This window comes from Balaenoptera physalus, assembly GCF_965194825.1.
Source record: "Balaenoptera physalus genome assembly, chromosome: 14".
Lineage (NCBI taxonomy): Eukaryota > Metazoa > Chordata > Mammalia > Artiodactyla > Balaenopteridae > Balaenoptera > Balaenoptera physalus.
Genome location: NC_138893.1, coordinates 46,862,078 through 46,882,984, shown reverse-complemented (window position 1 = coordinate 46,882,984; position 20,907 = coordinate 46,862,078). Strand labels below are relative to the sequence as shown.

The 20,907-nt window shown below is 39.7% G+C and overlaps 1 protein-coding gene across 4 annotated transcripts in view; it reads left to right on the top strand.

Annotated features, from left to right (window-relative positions):
* Nucleotides 1-20,907, top strand: part of SORCS3 (sortilin related VPS10 domain containing receptor 3) — a 610,389-nt gene that overhangs the window by 328,267 nt on the left and 261,215 nt on the right. The window lies entirely within an intron of this gene.

Sequence of the window (20,907 nt, the reverse complement as noted above, 5' to 3'; positions counted from 1 at the left end):
CCCAAATGTAGATCTTTTGATTTCATGCCTTTGCTTAAACTCCTTCAGCATTTTCTCATTACTCGCAGAAAAAAAGACCAAAGTCCTCCGTAGGCTCTATTAGCACCTACCTTGTCTGGTCCCTCCTCCTGTCTCCTGACTCACTGTTAGCACTTCCCTTTCAATGGCCATCTTTCAGTCCCCTCCCCGCCCCAGCTGTCCCCCTTGCTCCCGTTCCTGGGCCTGGGATCTTCTTCCCTAAAGCAAACCTCCTCACTGTCAGATCTCAGATGTAGCATCCCTTCTGCAGGACGTCTTCCCTAAACTCCCTGATAAAGTTAAATTCCCCTTGGTGTTCTTCCTCGTAAGGCTCTGCACCCTTCCCTTCAAGGGTACCTGTCACGGTTGAGATTTTCCATTGACTGATGTGAATTTGGTATCATCTGCATTTCTCACTAGATTGCAAGCTCTAGGAAGGCAGGACGGTGCCTGGTTTCACTCACAGTTGTAGCACCAGACCCTAGGACAGGGCCTGCTACTTACTGATCATCGGTATTTGTTAGGCAAATGAATTAGTGGATGAATGCATTGGTGCTATGGTAATGAGCCCTTTGTAGCTGATCAACTTATACCTAAGAGACTTAATTCTTCTTTGTATTTCCTGCTTTCTCCAGAACGTTAGTACAGTGTTTGATGCCGAACTATTATGTAACAATGTTTCAATCAGTGAAAGGAAATGGATAATTATGAACACTATATTGCATAGAGATATCTACAGAATCACCTTGGTTGAAGTAGCTTCCTCTCTCTGTTCTCTCTTAAGTCCTGAAACAGTTGCTCCTCAGTATATATTTGAATATATAATTTGTAAATGTGTGTGTGCGTGTGTGTGTGTGCGTGTGTGTGTGTGTGCGCGTGTGTGTGAGATGTCAGCACCTTTAAACAATAATTTCAACATAACCTTTATATCTCTCATTAATAGAGCCTCATGGTAGGCTCCAGGTGCTAAATGCAATTCCCTAAGGACACCCACATGACATTTGCAGAGCAAAAGCCATTGCAAATACATTTCTTTCATGACATCAGGTGGATATTGTATGAAAGACTTAGCCAAATGTCAGATAGTCTGTGAGTTTAGATGCTTAGTATAGCCAGGAATTTTGAAGATACATTGAAAAAAAAATTCATTTGGATGTTAAATGGTATGCTAATTTATTTAGATGAAACTCAGAACCCTTAACCCGTGTTTTTACTTATGCAGAGACAAGCTAGGTTAGAGGCAACAGACGTCTCATGCCAAGAGGTTAATAAACCAAATGCAATATGCCTTGCGTGTCTATAGAAGAACTATTCTTTTTCTCCAACTCCACAGCACTGAGAACATCTACGGCATTGCTTGTGAAGTTCCCTTGTGGATATAGTGCATTCAAGATACTTTCTGACTCGGTGGTTGCTTTTTCACTTGGTAAAAATATTTGGAAATGTGGCAGTGGGAGCTGATGGATTTCTCTAATCACACTGCACATTTCCGGATGTATTCTTCCTTAAGTTCTCTTTCTTGTTGACATCTTTTGTGTGAAGTGGCTGAATGTTCTTTAGGTCCATCACGTTTCTAACCAGTGCCCTGCCACTCTTTTAAATAAATGGTGTGAGGAGGCCGATGACGCCCCAGGCAACATTTGTGGAGATGCCATAAAACATCATCCAGGCATCCAGTTTACAGCAGAGTTTTTATTTCAGGGTAATTTATGGGTTTAGAGTCAAGGAGAGGGGCGCTACGGAGCAGCAAATGAAGATGCAAGGGTGGTTGAGATGGATATACAAATGTCTTATTTCAGACTGCTGCCTTCTCTGATGTGCATGCATTGAGGTGCTGGTTTCTTCTAGAGAAAATGAAAAGTGCTAGGATTAAGGTAACTGCAGCATCAAAGGGAGATGTTTGTGGCGAGGAGTGAATCAATGTTTCCATTACTGTGCCTTTGATGAAACGCACTAGCCATTTCTTTAGAATTGGTAAGGCTGTCTCTTTAGTTGTGTGTATTACAAAAGACCTAATTGAATGATATTTTAGAAGGACAATATCCAATTGCTCTACTTTCCAAATTGCTACCCCAAAGCTGCAGGAGACTCGCTAGGAGTTCTTACTCCGTAAAGGCACTGCTGGAGAATTAAGGAAATACCTTCTGGATAGAACAAAATTGTGTCTAGAAGTTGAGAGCTGCACATGACGTTGTGTTCCTTGAGATGCTGTATGGCAGGTTGTGAATCACCTGGGAAACATGGCTCGCTTGTACTGGTCAGGGCCTGGTGGGGGGTGAAAGTGATCCAAGCCTTCCAACTTCCAAAGCTATGAAGGGGTATGGAGGTAGGGGCAAATGCACCTTGCACTTGACCCTGTTGAAGGATCATGCCTCTCCAGTTCTGCTGTGTCTCGATCTAGCCAAGTCCTTTCTGTGTCCTGCTCAGTGCGACTTGGGCCTTTGACCAAGTCCTTCTATTCTGGCCATCCTGTGAGTCCTGCCACAGGACTATGCCAGCTCCCCTCTGCCTTACAGATTCTCCTGCCATCTTGCATTTTAATATTCACTGACTCAGTTCTTAGTAAAAACAAGAGATTCTTTCTTGGGTATAAGAAGCTTGGAGATGTTTTATAAAAAAATCTTTGAGATTAAAAAAAATAGCAGAAATAATAGGTTATGGTTGACCAGTTGGAAATAATGAAAGTTACTCCTCTCCTCTCCTCTCTGAACCAAAGCTCTAGAACATCTTAGGAGAGCTGTGTATTTACCAATTATTTAAGAAGCAGGATTCTCTTTTGCTTCCGTCAGGCTACTTCCTTGCTGGTGACCGAAACAGCTCACATTGTGATGTTTTGGATTAGCTGGATGGTTCAGTAATCTTATTGAAACTGAGAATTTTTGAAAGATTTTGAGATAGATTTTGAGGACATTGCAGTCCTCTAAAGAGATAGGTGCTGTTCTCATAGCTATAGAAAGCTGGGTGTTTAAACATCCCTCATTTTGACAAAAGACTCAGTATAGTTTTTTTTAAAAAAATGGGCACATGCTCATGTATTCACAGATGCATACATCCTGGACAGGGGGCCTTCCATGGAGATGGAGAGTTGAAAATAGCTGTTTTTCTGCCTGAGAGGCGGGATTGCAGAGCTCTCTATTATCATTTATCTTCTTGACAAAATGAAACTTTAACAAATCTGGCTGCTTTAGTCATCAGAGATGAGGATCTCAATGGGATTTCAGACTCTGTTGTTTTTCATATGCTTCTGGGCTAGACTGGTCTAGAATTGCCCATAATTTCAATGTAAAAACCACTTTCTGAAACACTAGCACACATAACGAAGGGTTGCTGTTATGGTAGTTGGGAGGGAGGTGGGTATGCAACTATGGGTTTTTTTGGGTTGTTGTTTTTGTTTTTCTTTTATGTCTGGCTACCCGCCAAGTTCAATAGTAGCTGACAGAGTGACAAGCTTGTTAGGAAGCTGATGCAATTTTAGTCGGGTCACTGGCAAAATAGAGTCTGCAGTAGAGGAGATGGCAGTGGTTCCAGGTAGGTTTTCCTGATTGGACCCTACCTGGTGCTGCCACACACGAGCAGGACACTGGTGAATTAGGGTGTATCTGGTGTGTGGAGGGCCTGAAAATTCAAAGGGAAGTTTAAACTTGTACTTCTAGAATGCTGGATACAAATGAAGCTGTTCCTTTCATTTATATTCTCATGTAAACCCTTAGATTAGAAATGTAATTGCACTCAGAGCCTCCAGGATTAGCAGGTGATGGTAACTTTCCTCAGCAGCCCTTGACAGGAGCAGGTTTCGTGGCTCCCCACCTGGTGGGGACAAAGCTGTTGGGGATTAACTAGGGATGCTCATGGTTTTGAAGCTTATTTCCCATGGAATAAGGCTAGAACTGAAGGGTGCCTTTTTTTTGAAGAAAAACATTACATTTTCATTAGGTCGTCTTCCGTGCCTGTAAAATCATATGTGCATCATTTAAGAGAAAGAAAAATCCATAGGCCTACTCACCTAGGGGGAGCCCACACTGATCTTACAGATGTCTCATCAGTACAATAGAAATGCGTTATCTCCATCACCATAGAAACACCAGTTTCCATGAGGCCACTTTCCTGAAGGTGAAAACAAAAACAGTGGGCCAAGCAAGAATGGCCCTATTTTGTATTAAAAAGGTGGCACAGCCACTGTGTTATTCAGATGTTGGAATTAACCTATTTGAGCTGAGTTCTGAATGACAAAACTGGTTTAATGTACAACGTTAACTCGCAGTCAGTGATGGTGGTGCAGTAAGAATCTCCAGGCTTTGCAACATTGCTTGCGAGACAGCTAGCTCAAAGGAACAACCTTCAGCAAAATACGGATCCGGTGGCCTTTGTCCTCCTAAGCCTGCTTTTTCTATATCATGTCCCAGACTTCAGTTCCCTGCCTCTACCTCCTATGTGTTCCTTTTGGTAACCTGCCACAGTTCTGTCAGGGAAAAGAACATTTGCTAAAATAATTAATGGAAGATGCAGCGTATATATGTATTAAGAAGGGTACGCAGGTGCCTCTTCCCAACAACACTTTTCCCAAAGCAATTATGCTCTCAGGGTAGAAATTCAGGCGTGGCAATACTTTGGTGAAAGAGGTGACTGCAGCTACAGGTGGGCAAGAGGTCACGCCATGCAGCCTCCTCTGGTTGAACACAACCTTTTTCTCTGTGTTCCTTCACCCCTTCCTATATGGGGTGACCTTGTCTTTACACACACACTGGTCCTTAGTGCTCACACTACTGCCCAGGGTCCCTAACTCTGATCCCTTTGCCTAATTCTGACCCTAGGTTTCCAGTTTTCCAGTTGGAACTAGGAGTTCTTCTGCTTATTGCTTCCTTTGCAAGCCTCTCTGGACTTATGACCCAGTCGACCTGACCTCGCCACACCTTCTATCCTCCCTCCATTCTCTGCCTCCACCTTGACCACTGCCCCTGGTATGATAGCACCTGGCCTTTTAAAGTCAGGTCAGTCTTTAAACATTTTAAGTCAAAGTGTACTATACATACAGAAAAGTGCACATATCATGAGCTCAGTGAATTTTAATAAACTGAATACACCTATGGAACCAGCACCCCGATCAAGATACACAGCATGACCAGAATCCCAGAATCCTCCTTGTGCACTTTTTCAGTCATTACCTTCCACCCGCAGTGGAACTGCTATCAGTTGGGTCATTTTTAATTTCATGCAGATGATTTATGGCTGGCTAAACTGGTGAAGAAATAGACACAAGATGAATTCTTTGGAAGCAAGGTTGGAAGATATCAAGTGAGGTAAATGACAGAGAAGGAGACTTCTAAATATATTAACATTAGAGAATTAGTCTAAGCCAAAGGCAAGAATTCATTGATGTTCAGTAAGTCTAACTAATCCAGAGAATTCATAAGGAAGCTTTCAAAAGATGCTCATTTAAAATTAATTTAATAGGTTGTATTTTTAAATATGTGTTCCTTTCTGTGCCATAAGGAAAATACCCAGTGTTGGCAAAGTTATGGTGAAACTCATATTACGAAACTGTATTGATGGTCATGCAAATGACTTTTCCTTCCTGGTGAACATCTTGGCAACATGTATCAGAAGGCATACACATATGCATAAATTTGATCCAATGATTCAGTTACTTCACTTCTGAGACTGCACCAATAGCATAATACCAAAAAGATTTAAGCATAATAATGTTTATCAAAGTCACTCATAGTGGGAAAATCTGGACAGAAATTTACTGAATGCCCAATATTAAGGGACTTTAAATCAGGATGTATACATTAGCCAGAATATTATGCAGCCATTAAAATGGTGGTCATGATGACCATATAGCAACATGATACATATTAATATCTATTTAATACATGTATGTCTCATATTGCATACATTATGTGTATATGTAAGTTCATACATGATTCATATTAAATAAATGAGTGCTCTTTGAATACAAGTATGTAACAAATAAAATAAGATGAAGGAAGGAGGGAAGCAAAGAGGGAAGGAAGGAGAAAAATTTTTAAATGGTAGGAGATATTCCCAAACATTACCTGAGTTATCTTAAGATGATGGAATTATGTTTGTTTTTTAATAACATTTGTTTTTTTAATTTTGTATTATTTCATTATAGATTAATTTTATGATTAAAGAATTCTGAAAAGTAATCTACTTTGAATAGCTTATTGAACATAGCTTATGTTCAATTATAAGGCAGTGATCTTAAAAAAGGTTATAGGTGTGAATAAGGTCAACTTAGGTAAAATCATTTCAAGTCACTATTTAACTACATTTTCAAGAGGCAATGTGGCGTAGAGGAAAATTTCCCTAACTAGGAATATAACAAGTCTGAGGTTTCTCTTTTCTTTAGCTTTGCTTTTCACTATGGTCCCTTTTGAACTGTGAAACTCTAGGAACTATTTTTTTCTCCTAACAGAAAGTATCCTCGTTGGGTATAACCTCAGTCCTTACTATTTACAACTCAGTGATAGATAAGAGGTTTTATTATTTAGAAGAACCCACTAGAGAGGGATGTTAAGGAAGCGCTTTATTCTGGTGATTTTTCAGATGAATTTTGTGGCTATATCCTAAAATTAAATTAGCATTTGGTTATTTGATTTGACAGCTGTAATGGAAACAAATACTCTGGAGCCAAGAGGTGCAGACATACGCAATGAATTGGAGTTTGCGCCTAGTGACTCTTACACTTGCCATGTTTCGTTACTCAGTGTTGAACATATAGGCGCTTCTCAGGAATGGAGATATATGTCATTAAGTATCTCCTGTCTATGGGCACTGATGGGTGCTTTTATATACATGGTTACATTGAATCTGCATTGGCATCTGCAAAGTGGTTGTTATTATTTCCAAGTTACAGGTGAGCATATGATTCTTGAAGGCAATATCCACCTGGTCAAGGTCACCCAGAAAGTCAGGGGCCTGGCCTGCTCCTCTAAGCCTGGCTGAGACCCCCCACTATGGCCACCACATCTCGCTCTGGCTAGTAGATGGACAGACTTTCCACCCCCTCAGGGCAGAATTCCATAGGGGCCACTTTACATTGAACCTTAACCCCAGAAAACATGGTACTCGTGAGACGACAAAATCAGCCGGGCAGAGACCAGACCTTCAGATGAATCTAGTTTCTTCTAGCACATCCCTCCGCTGATGGCACTTGCCGAGGTGGAACCTTGAGTAGGAAAGCCATCAAATTGCTTCCTGATGATAGGTCATAGGACTAGGTAATTCTGCCTCTGGAAGAAAATGAACAACAAAGCCGTTGTTTTGTTTTTTTTTTTGGGTTTCATCCAGTTTTGCACACTTTTCCCATCCATTTGTTCCAGTGTTTGGGTTCACATGTAAATTAAACAAGTCTTTGCCATTCAAATAGGTAATACTATAATCTGGGTTTTTTAAGGAAGTTTATGGAGACAACATCTTTAACATGGTAATGAAGATAGAAGTTGAAATCATTTAACTTCATTTACAAACCATGAATATGTATTATGCTTTAAATGAAAAGAAGGGCTAAAACAGATATAGTGTTTGTTCAATTTGCTAAAGAGAAGACAATTTGTCAAGATTTTTTTCCCCCAAAACTCAAGCAATATGCAAATGTAGGAAAATCAGACCCCCATGTTAATTCCATGGCATGATGAATATTTTTATAATCCTAATTAGTACCAGTCATTTAGTCTAGCAATTTCCCCCAATCTAGCCAATTTGAAATTAAAATAGATGCCTTGATTACAAAACTCATTAGCAAAGAAGCACCCTTCTCACTAACCAGTTCATTTAAAATGCACAAACTGAATGAAGTGTGGAACACTTGTGTTGTCAATTGGCATAAGTGAAGTGAGTCTTAATTGGAAGCATTGTGAAGTATTTGTATCGCTGCATGTTTCATTGCAGTATAATATATCATTCATTAAATGTAACAAAAGCAACTTTTAAATGGTTTAATTAAGCGAAGTTGGTGTGCTTAGTAATTTTTATAAAGTCGAATGTCACAATTGTTTGCATTTGGAGTACTGATAGGTATTAAAGTCAGGAAGATGAAGTCTGACTCTGCATTTATCACTCCAATTATGTGACGAATGGCAGGTTTAATGTGAGAGGAGAAAATTAAATTATAGAACATTGATTTCTTCCTTAAAAGTACCCACTGCATATTGTCCTTGTGCATTTGGACATGGAAACTCCAGAAATGCCTGATTTATGGCTGAGAATGAAGGGGAAGGGCTGAGGACTTGGAGTGAAATGAAAGGAGAAAATAACAGTTGGGGATTTTATTTTTGTAATTTCTTTTTTAATTTTCTTTTTTTAATCAAGGGAGGAAGTAGTAGGTGGAGGGAAACTCTATCCAATATATTTTTGTCTACTCAAAAGAGCAATAGACATGTGCAGCACTGTAGATTGATGTTCTGTCTAAGCCAAATGTGGTGGGAGTGGGAGAGGAGGGGGAAATTAGCTTTGGACCAGGGAAATACTGGAAACGGGATGCTACGGAAGTCCTGAACGGGGGCCAGAAAACAAGGAGTTCAGGGCTGGGTTTTCAGTGGAAGAGACTGTAGAATGGGTTGCAGTGGTGACTGGTTTATAGGCATAAAGTGTAAGACGAGCACAGAAGCCGCTTTCTGTTGGTGCTTATTCTCTGTGCAATCCAGATGTCAGCTGTTACCTCATATTTATGGACTATTTCAGCCCCACATCAATGAGGATGCAAAACTCAGCCATGTCACTGATTTCCATGAGAAATCTAATTTTAGCAGACACTGATGATGTCCTGCCCATATCCATTTGGTATTTCCATTGTAATAGAAATGCTCCCACTGACTTCTGATTGCAAGATTTGCATTTCTTTGCTGGCGGGCTTTCTCCAAAGCTTCTAGAGCAGCAGTCCCCAACCTTTTTGGAACCAGGGACAGGTTTCATGGAAGACAGTTTTTCCCCGGGGGGTGGGGTGGGATGGGGGGGATGGTTCAGGCCGTAATGTGAGCTATGGGGAGGGATGCAGAGCAGCAGATGAAGCTTCACTTGCTTGATCGCCTGCCGCTCACCACGTGCTGTGCGACCCGGAGTGGGGTGGGGTGGGGCGGGGGCCATTTGGGACCCCTGCTCTAGAGGCTACTCTACCCATTTCTATAGAAGTACCAGGGAATTAACATGTGGGAGCAGCCCTCAGCCAATGACCAACAAACTTTGGTGTAGAGACACCACGGTTTCCTCACTTCTCATGTGGAATAACTCCCAAGAGTTTTACACTTTTTTCCAGCATTTCCCAATGGGATTAAGCTCTAGTTGCCCAGAGAGTTAGCTGGCTTTATAACATACTGTATATTAACTGCCCTCCATTGGCTGTAATTTCTCTACTGCTATACTATCTCCCAAATAAACTACTCAGTTCTTGTCTCAGTGTCTGCTCCTGGGGGAACGCTAACCAACTGTGACAAGCATTTTGTGATGGCTGGTGGTAGCGGAAGATTTCTGAGGTCAAGGGCAGGGGCCACAGCATATAAATTTTCACCTCCTTTGCCATGTCTGTGTTCCTGAGTTCCTCCTGGACTGTGCCACCCCCTAGTCGTCCTCACTGTTATAATCTGAATAATGCTTCCTCCCCTGAAGATGTCCACCTCTGCATCCTCAGACCTGTGAATACATTTCCCTAAAGGGCAAGAGGGGCTTGGCAGATGTGATGAAGTTCAGGATCTTGAGATGAGAAGGGTATCCTGCATTACCAGGTGTGCCCAGTGTAATCACAAGGGTTCTTATAAGAGTGAGGCAGAAGAGTTTAAAAAGGAGATGTGACTATAGAAGCGGATGTTGGAATGATGTTCTTTGCAGATGGGGCCACGGGGCAAGGGATGGAGGAAGCCTCTAGAAGCTGGAAAAGGCAAGGAAATGGGTTCTCCTCCAAAGCCTCCAGAAGGAAGAAAGCCCTGTCGTTACCAAGTCCAAGCTCGCTCCGCTCGCCACACGACAGGCCAATAAATCGGAGACGAGGTGTTGAGGCAAGGAAGACGACTTTATTCGGAGAGCCGGCAGACCGAGAAGATGGCAGACTAATGTCTCTAAATAACCATCTTATCGGGGTTTGGATGCCAGTTTCTTTAATAGCACAGAGAAGGGGAGGAGATGAGGAAGTAAAGTAAAAAGCCCCATAAGATTTGCAAATATCCCCTGAAATGGCCAGCCTCAGGAAGGGGATGTGTTCATTTCTTCTTTCTTGCAGCCATCCACAGGTGGACAGGGTCTGGATGTTTCCCTGAACAAAGGCACTTTGGTTTAACATTCAGGCAGAGGGGCAGGGTTCCCCGAGGCAGGCCATTATGTATAGACAATATCCTTTTAGTGAACAAAAGCAACAGGAAGCAAAGGTTAAAGTCAAAGAAACATATCCAACATCTAGTCAGGTTTGGCTCTTCCCTGTTACACTGTTGACACCTTGATTTTAACCCCAGGAGACTCATTTGAACTTCTGACTTCCAGAACTACAAAATAATAAACTCCTGTTGTCTTAAGCCACTAAGTTTGTGGTAATTTGTTACAGCAGCGAGAGGAAACTAACACACTCACTGACCTTCCCCTGGCTTCAGTGGGTCTTCTGTCCCACAGCAGACAAAATCCTCTACTTATCTGCACCTACTTCTTGGAAGCCCAGGCATCCACAGATCCAAATACAGGCCATCTAAGGTCATACTTATGATTCCTCTTTACATTGATCCATGCAGTCGTGAAATAAGAAGAGTTCCCCCAAACAGGAATTATGGTGAAAAAAACCCCAAACCTGTTCCCCATCTTGTCACATATTGTATTAGTTTGCTAGGTCTGCTGTAAGACCGGGTGGCTTGAACAGCAGAAATGTAAGGTCTCACAGTTTTGGAAGCTTGAAGTCTGAGATCAAGGTGTCAGCAGGATTGGTCTCTTCTGAGGCTTCTCTCCTTGGCTTCTAGATGGCTGTTCTCTTTGTACTTCACAAAGTCTTCCCTCTGTGTGTTTCTGTGTCCTAATTTCCTCTTCTTATATGTAACATATTGCTATTTAGGGCCCACCCTAATAACCTCATTTTATCTTAACCCTTTAAAACCTTATCTCCATATATAGTCACATTCTGAAGCACTGGGGATTAGCATGCCACATATGGATTTGGAGGGGATACAATTTAGCCGATAACATAAATGCAAGTCCAGGTTGCTAAGTGATGAAAGTCTTACTGTCCTTTGGGTCTGTAATGCCCTGTGTAAGGAGAGGGTAAGAGTCTCCTCTGTGTAGCATGACTGCTTCTGAGGCAAGTGGAATGGAACCAGCCACCAGGAAGGATGTGCTATGAAGCCGGGTGGGGGGTTAAGGAAGTGAGGGTGAAGCTTATCCCTGGGATGGAAACCTCATGAGAGTCCCTGAGACTGGTCAGGAAGGTCTCAAACTGGTCTTTGGCTTTGACCCTGGGTTAAGTTAGGGAATCACAGAGGGCACAAGAGAAAAGATGGTGCCCAGGCCATGGAGAACACTGGGGAACAGTTTGAAAGAAATCTCTGCTAGAAACTTATTTTTGAGAATCATGGCTGTTTGCTTGTATAAGCTAGATTTGTTGTGTTTGATTTTGTTTTTGGTGCTTGATTTTTGTTCTCTCTTTGCCTTTGAAAATGTCAGTAGATCTCACAGAGAGAGGTTTGAATGACCTGAAGGTGTTATACATCTTCTTACAATTTGTCATGGGCTTCCCCATAGCTTGGAAGATAAAGTCAGCTCAGCACATAGACCATCATAGTTTGGATGCTGTCTTACTTTCTAGCCCTTTTCCCAAGCCCTTTGTTCACTCATGCAACATGGAAATGTATCCTCTTGGTTCAGCCCAGAATACCTTAACATAGACAATTCCCTCTAGGAGTCCTTTTCTCCTTCTTTATCTAGTTATCTATCTCTTTATCTTTTACAACTCAATGCAAATCCGACTTTCTAGAGAAAACTTTCTCGACTTTTAAGAAAAATTTAGAAAAAAGCTATTTTCACATCAACGTACTGGAAAACTTTTTATTTTATGGTTTTATATTTTTTAAGTACATGAGGGGTAGAGAGACCAAAATGTATCTCAGTGTTTAGGACATCCAAAGATCTTAAATTGTCCCTGGACAAGAGATAAGGAAGACCTGAATTAAGATAATAATTGTGGAGTTGAAAAGAAAGGGGAAAAAATTATAGAGGGGTTTTGAAAATAGAAGCAGACTTGGTGACTGCATAGAAGTCACAGGAAGAAGGGGAGCCTGATAACCTCGACATGGCAAAAGCCAAAAGGACACCATGGATCCGATAGTCTGATTGCCTGCAAAAATATCTAAGGCCGTGAGCTGTGCCCACGGCACATTTCTTTCCTGACACAGGAGGTGTTTGTTTCTCAAGCACACTGAATGGGAGAGGGGAGGCCCTAGTAGGCATTGCCACCAGGGTATAGCACGGAGGGGACGACGAACTTCTTTTGTGGTTGTTTTTCCCTTTGGCTGCTTTTCTGACATTTTGCCCCATGCCTCCCTTGGCTCCTCTTGAGTGCCAGAGGCAGCAGTCAGCAGTGTCTGTCTGAGAAAGTTATTGAAACAGGCTTTTTAAAACGGAGACTTCTTAACTTGAAGCGCTTGGTAGAGATACCAGGGATTGTAATCCAGAAGCTTTATAATAGGTAGCTGGGGAATGAGTGAGGAAGAAAAGCTATATTAACTTTTCTCTATTCAAATGTTGTTTTACTAATATTGGACTTGAATGTTTCATAATTAACATTCTGAAAGGTGGCTGAGGAATCTACCCTCTCCTGTGTTTATCTGAGGCATGGATGGTCTCTGGAACCTTCTAGCCCAGAGGCTCCAGCCCCGGAAGGGAGCTTTCAGGTCTGACTAGCAGATCATTACGCTTGATATAATCTGTCTACCCTTAGGTTTATATAGTCTCTTTCCCTTTTTGATGCTGAAAAATGCCACTTCAATAATCAGGTAAAAAGCTGATATTATTCATTTAATCACCATTACAGGTATCACAGCTTAATCATTGAAAATAACTGAAAAGTATGCCATGACGTTTGTCTTTTTTTTCTCCCAAGTAACTTACTAACAGATACCAGACAAATTCTAACAAATTCTAACAGAGATTCATGTTTTAGAATCTTGAAAACAATTTTTCTAAAATGAATATTGACAAAATAAATGGGAAAATGAAGAAAAGCTTAGAGAGCAGAAACCACCTCTTATTTTTTAGTGTATTTAATTTCAAGTATCAACAACCTGCTCTTTAGCACCCAGACACCAGGTCAAAATACTATATCCAACAAGTACTTATTGAGCACCTACTGTGTACCAGGACCTAGAGATGCAGGAATGAAGGATACTGATACCATCTCTGCTGTCATGGAAAGAGAAGAATTGATCAAATGAGTAATTGATGGCAATGGTGATAAGTCTACAAAATAGGGTTCTAGGTATTGAATCTTTGCCACAGCAGTTTCATTGCAAGCAGTTTCACTGCATAACTAACTGGCTAGAGGACAATTTTGCTGTAAAAGATAAAATAATGAAAATAAAAGAGGGGCATTAAAAAGGACACCATGAGACATGAAAAAGTAATAACATTTAAAAAAAGATTTCAGTGTGAAAAATGAAAATACAAAAAAAATTTGAATACTTTTAAAATGTGTGTAGATTGATAGTTATCGTCGTATTCAGGTATATCTTAGAGAAACCTATGATAATTTCTTTCTCAAAGTCGATCATTAAGGATTTTGGATCTAATGTTGGACATAGATTCTTCACAATATAGAAAAATCTGCTGTAAATCTCTTCAGATTTCCCTGGAAGGAAAACAAACAGAGGAGGGATGCTGATATTTCTTATCAATATAGGTAATGTATATAACTGGTAGAACATATCTGGACTTCATTTAAGTGTTCCATCACATGCCCAATTCTTATATTACACCAAATCATCAAACCCAGATTCGTGCCAACTACCAAAATTCTATCTACATCATGTTCTATACTATCAAATAGCAAAAATTTTTTACCATTTTCAAGAAACTTAAACTCATCAGGAATCGTGTAATCATTTCTTTTGGGGGGAGTAGGAGGAGCTTGATTCTTCTTCTTTTGCCTCCAACTTATCATGTTGTGTGATAAATTTGGTAAAGATGACATGAGCGAACAAGCTGTTGTATCTAAATCAGCCAAAGACTCGATAGATAAAGCTCCCAAAGTCTGGTGTGAATTACAAGCCGCCTCTTTTATATTTGCCATAGCTTGGTAAACTCTTGGTTTTGATGGGTGGGAGGGTGCCTGGGCTTACTGAAAGATTTGCAAACTGCTTTGTTATCATTTTCTAGTATAGTGTGCAGTCTGGCTTTACACGCTCTTGTCTCACACTTCCAGTAAGTTTTCTTATCACCATATTTTCTAACAGAGTTGCTGTCATCCACTATTTTCAGACCGCCATGTCTACTCGTCACGGTATAGACCATTATGAGACCTAAGATGTAAACAATATGAAAATGGGAGTAGTGTGTCAATGATGAAATGAAGCCAAATTGTCAACCAGTTATTTTATCTTTTAGGGCAAAATTTCTTTACGGCTCATTAGTTGTACTGTGAAATTGCTTGACCCAAAGGTGTTTATGGTGAAAATGCCAGACGTGACAAAATAAGACTGTAGATTGTTAGGAGAGCATATTTTAGGGAGAAGGTCTGACCTAGCTTCAAAAATGTTTGCTATAGCATTTGAAGAGTTACATCTTGAAGATATATGTATTGAAGAGTTAAGGTATTCTCTTGGCATTAAGTGCTCATAAACATTGTTTAAAATAAAACTAAGGTCACTCTATGAGTTGCCTGCAGATGTTTATAAACAACTTTATTGAGGTATAGCTGATATTCAATAACTGCACACATTAAAGTGTACTAATTTGATAAGTTTTGACGCTAATGCGCTCATGCATTCATAACTAGAGTCAAGAAACTCAGCATATCCATCACCCCCTTGTGCTCCTTTGTAATTCCTTCCTCTCACCCTTCTTCATCCCCTCACAGTATTCACAGCTGGGGATTTGTTCACAGTAACTATAGATTAGTTTACATTCTCTAGAATTTTATATAAAAGGAACTAAACATTATGTACTCTGTTTTTGCATAGCTTTTTTCTCTTATCATAATATTTTGAGATCCATCCATGTTGTTGCGTGTATCAATAGTTTATGATTATTTTTCTTCTGGGGAGTATTCCATTGTATGGCTATACCAAAATTGGTTTATCCATTCACCTATTAATGGATTAATCTAGGTTTTGGCTATTACGCATAAAGCTGCTATGACCGTTCCTGCACAAGTTTTTGTATAGATATATGCTTTTATGTCTCTTGGACAAATACTTAATAGTGCAATGATCGGATCATACGGTGGATGTAGCTTCAAATTTTTGAGAACATGCCAAACTGTCTTCTGGGGTGGTTGTGCCACTTTACATTTCCAGCAGCAGCAGCACATGAAAGTTATAGTTGTTCCCCTTCTCATCCACACTTGTTATAATTGGTTTTTAATTAATTAGTTAATTGAACTGAAATATAGTTGACATACAATATTCTGTTAGTTTCAGGTATACTACATAATGATTTAATGAGTTGAGGTTTGCATATGTTATGACATGATCACCATGATAAGTTTAGAAACCACCTGTTCCCATACAGAGTTGTTATATTATTATTTACCATATTCCTTATGCTGTATGTTACATCCCTGTGACTTATTTATTATATAACCGGAGGTTTGTACCTCTGAATCCCCTTCAATGATTTTGCCCACCTCCAACCTCCTCACCCCCTCCCTTTGGCAACTAATTCATTTGTTGGCTGTATCTATGAGTCTGTTTTCATTTTGTTTGTTTCTTTGTTTTATTTTTTAGATTTTACATATAAGTGGAGAACGTGCAGTGTTTGTCTTTCTCTGACTTATTTCACTTAGCATGATACCTTCTAGATCCATCCGTGTTGTTGCAAATGGCAGTATTTCATTTTTTAATGGCTGAGAAATATTCCATTGTATATATGTATGTATATGTACCACATCTTCATTATCCATTCATCTATCAGTGGACACTTAGGTTGCTTACATAGCTTGGCTATTGTACATAATACTGCCGTGGACATCAGAGTGCATATATCTTTTAAATTGGTGGTTTTGTTTTCTTTGGATAAATACTCAGAAGTGGAATAGCTAGATCATATGGCAGTTCTATTTTTAACATTTTAAGAAACCTCCATACTGTTTTCCATAGTGGCTTCATGAATTTATAATCCCACCAACAGTGTGTGAGGGCTTCCTTTTCTCTACATCCTTGCCAACACCTTTTGTTTGTTGTCTTTTTGATAATAGGCATTCTGACAAGTGAGGTGGTATCTCGTGATTTTGATTTGCAATCTCCTAATGTTTAGTGGTGTTGAACATCTTTTCATGTGTCTGTTGGCCAGTTGTATGTCTTCTTTGGGGCAGTGCATATTCAGGTCCTCTGCCCACTTTTAAATCAGGTTGTTTGTTTTTTTGATGTTGAGTTGTATGAGTTCTTTGTATATTGTGGATATTATCCCCTCATCGGATATATCATTTGCAAATATCTTCTCCCATTCAGTAAGCTGCCTTTTCGTTTTGTTGATAGTTTCTTTGCTTTCCAAAAATTTTTTAGTTTGATGTACTCCCATCTGTTATAGTTATTTTTAAAAATGTTAGCCCTTCTAATAGGTGTATAGTGATATTTCATTGTGATTTTAATTTTCGTTCTCTTAGTGACTAAGGATGTTTTGAGCATCTTTTCATGTGCTTATTTGCTATCTAGATTATTTATTTGATGATGTCTCTGAGCAAATATTTTGCCTACTTAAAAATTGGGTTGTTTTTGTCCTATTATTGAGGGTTAAGACTGCTTCTTAAAAACTGGGTTGTTTTTGTCTTATTATTGAGGGTTAAGAGTCCTTCAATACTCTGGATAAAAGTCCTTTATCAGATATATGTTTTGCAGATATTTTTCTCCCATACCATAGCTTGTCTTCTAATCCTCCTTACAGTGTCTTTCAATGAAGAGACTCTTGTAATTTTGATGAAGGGTAGTTTTTCAGTTGTTTATTTTTGGATCATGCTTTTGGTGTCATGCCTAGGAAATCTTTGCCTGTCAAGTTTATAAAGATTTTCTCCTCTGCTCTTTTCTAGATGTTTTATAGTTTTAAGTTTTATATTTAGGCCTTAGGATCTATTCTGAGTTAATTTGCATATGGTGTGAGGTATGAGTCAAAGTTTATTATTGTTGCATGTGGATGCCAAATTAGTCCAATGCCACTTATTGAAAAGACCGTTATTTCTCCATTGAACTGCCTTTGCACTTTTGTCAAGAATCAATTGTCCATATATATATACAGGTATATTTCTGGACTCTATTCCATTTCAACCATTTATTTGTCTATCTTGACACCAGTGCCACATTATCTTGATTATTGTAGCTTTATAATGTCTTGGGAGTAGGTCTCTTGAAGTTGTTCTTACTTATCAAAATTGTCTTGGTCATTCTAGGTACTTTGCATTTCCATATGAATTTGAAAGTCAACTTGTCAATTTCTACCCTCCAAAAAAGGGTTCTGGAATTTTTATTAAGATAACATAAAGTCTATAGATCAATTTGAGGAGAATTGGCATTTTACAAATATTGAGTCTTCTGATTCATGAACCCATTATTTCTATTTATTTGGATTTTCTTTAACTCAGCAATGTTTTATATAAATATTTTACAGATCTTGAACCTCTTTTGCCAGATTTATCCCTAAGCATTTCGTAAATATGATTTTTAAATGGTATTTAAAAAATTCAATTTTTGATTCTTTGTTGGTAGTTTATAGTACAGGTAGAAAGAAAAAATCAATAAGGATGTAGAAGTGAACAACACAGTCAACTAACTTGATCTAACTGATATTGGTAGAACACTTCACCCAATGAACCAGAATACACATTCTTCTCAAATGCATATAGATGGCTTACCAGGATTGACCATACTCTGCTCCTTTGTGACTGAGTACACTTATTGTAACTCTTCACCTGTAAAATGGAACTATTTTAACTAGTTTCAGAAGAGCATGAAAATTACCTAGTGTACGAGAAGATGTTTTGAAGCCATTAGAGGGCCTTTGAGAGACAAGAATTAATAATAGAAAAAAATCCTTACTACTAAAATGTCACTTTAAAATGTCAAGTAAGTACAAACTTCTGCCCTCACATCCCACTAGAGAGGTAAAAGTACTTCAGGATTTTAGTGAAGGAAGATCCAGCCAGGGTGTGTGGAAGATGAAAAACATGGCTTTTTTGGGTGGATGGTTCCTGGAAAAAAATGTCAGATTAGCACACAGAGAAGATACTATAGGCAATGCAAAAAGCCTAAGTAAACTTGTGAAGGTGGAGAAAGGGGAGGTATAGTTAAGTTTAGCAAGTGGTTTAGTTTGGCTGAAGCACAGGGTGCATGATGGAAAGTAGCCAAGAAGTTAGCCTGAGGTCAGTCAATGGGGAACCTTTGGGTGTTAGTCTACATAATTTGTGCTTTTTTATGCAAAGATTGGAAATTATTTCTTTTCTTGTTAGCATAGTTCATCTGGAGGTTGGGAACTGTCTGTGTTAAAATAACAAAGGCTATTTGAGTAAGTTATTTCTTTACCATAAACTATTCAAAACCTAAAGATGATCTTTAGCTTTGCCTTTCATCAACTTCATGTGGACTTCCAATTTGTTTCAGAATTTAGGATGTGAACTTTTCTCTCCAATTCTGTTTCTCTTGGTCTGAGACTTGGGCTTTCCATCGATAATCTTATCCCAATTAAGAAATCCAGTCTTGATCAGGCAGTGACCTGTCTTTACAGTCATAGGGAACAGCCCTTTGTGGATGCTTCCAATCTCTGGGAGAAGGAGAAAGCACATCGGGGATTGGGGATGGGAGAGATGTGTATGTATGCTTTTTGTTTTCTGGGGAGTGTCCCTTAGGGATTATCTCTACAGTAATTAAAATCTGGGACACACAGTGCAGAATGTGATAATCTTTTCTTCAGTGTCTGTTTCACATGTATGCCTTGGCTCTGTAGCAAGAACCCAGTTTCCTCATGCCAGAGCTTACTTTTCCATTCTACACACCTTTACTGAGGACTTGAAAGGTTTAAATAATTGTGTACAGTGCTTGTGTGGATATAGTGATGAATCAGACTCAGACCTTCCCTGAGGTAGCTCAGTCTGATGAGAGAGAAAAAGTAATGAACTCTTGTTAATCACATATGTGGACATTGGAACCTTAGAAACTAATGCCTTTCTGAGACCACCAGTGAGGAAAGGTCTTTGGAGACTACAGAATTTGGGGGAGGGAGTTAGCTGGACTTTGAAGGATGAGGAAGGTTCGACCAAGGAAAGAAACCCACTGCGGTACTTGTTAGGTGCTTGTTACATACGTGGTGACAGTGGGTTATGGAGAAAGGCTCTGTTAAGGAAATACTTTAGAGCAGGAGTCCCCAGCCCCCGCCACAGAACAGTACTGGTCCATGGCCGCACAGCAGGAGGTGAGCAGCAGGCGAGTGAGCGAAGCTTCATCTGCCGCTCCCCATTGCTCGTATTACCACCTGAACCAGCATATAACCACCACCCCCCACCCCCGTCCATGGAAAAATTGTCTTCCATGAAACCAGTCCCTGGTGCCAAAAAGGTTGGGGACTGCTGCTTTAGAGGACAATTCATAGCTAATTAATATGCAGCAGAAAGTTGACCCTCTTGAGGGACATAGTATTAGGCTCTGGAGAGAATTGGACTTGGACTCAAAAGACCTGGATTTATAATTCCACGCTTCCCTTTTTCCCAGATGTGTGACCTGGAGTGGATGGCTTAACATTTCTGAACTTGCTTCATTTTAGGTAGAGTGAGAATCATGACAGAAAGCTCACCGGTGTGTTGTAAGAATTCTGTGGGTGAAGGATTCTTAGCTGTGCTAAGTCCCTTTTCAGTGTGAGCTCTCTGCTTGGCATAAACCAGCTTTACCCCGTCAGGCCTCACAGCTGAGCAGATGACACTGATCTTCATATTATTTGGCCTCTGATTGGATGAGCTAACTCAGATTTCCTTCTCCTTCTTGGCAGTTTTTTTTTTTTTCTGTTTTCTTTTTTTTTGTGTTTTTAAAAATTTCTTCTTTTGCTACCATGAATTTTAACTTTTCTAGGACTTCAGGGGATATTTTCTCTTGGGTGAATTTACCTCCCAAGATTCTTTGAGCCTTCAGTCTCCTTAATGCCTACTTGTCCAAACTCAAAACTAGAAAGGCCAGAGGTCTTAGGCCGACTGGGTAGTAGTTGGCTAATAGGACCATATATCAGTGAGGACAGTTTCTCAGCAGAAAATCATCAGCCCTTGATTAACATGGAGTGAGGACGGCTGTGACTGGGCTATCTTTCCTCATTAAGTCACAAGCAGGGATTCTCACTCCATTTGCAATGCATCAGGGCCCATGTTCTGCAATTACAGAGTTGAAGACAGCAGTGCTCAGATGATCCAGCTCTTTCTCATGGAAATGTACACAGAAAGGGAAAGTGATGACAATGTGGGAGCTATGACATTTTTAGCATTTCAGTTGTGCCAGTGTCACTTGGTGGTGTTCCTTTGGATTGCTTATGTGTGTGAGTACTCACCCTCTGTTATGAAAATGGAAAAAGGGAAAGAGGAAAAATTACTTATTATCATTTATTTAATTAAATTCTTTTTGTTTTTATTAATGCTTCCAGGTATGGAGTTCATTTTATATATTCTCATTGGTAAATATTTTTGTAGTGTTTGCTGCTGCCTTTTTTTATATAACATCTTTATTG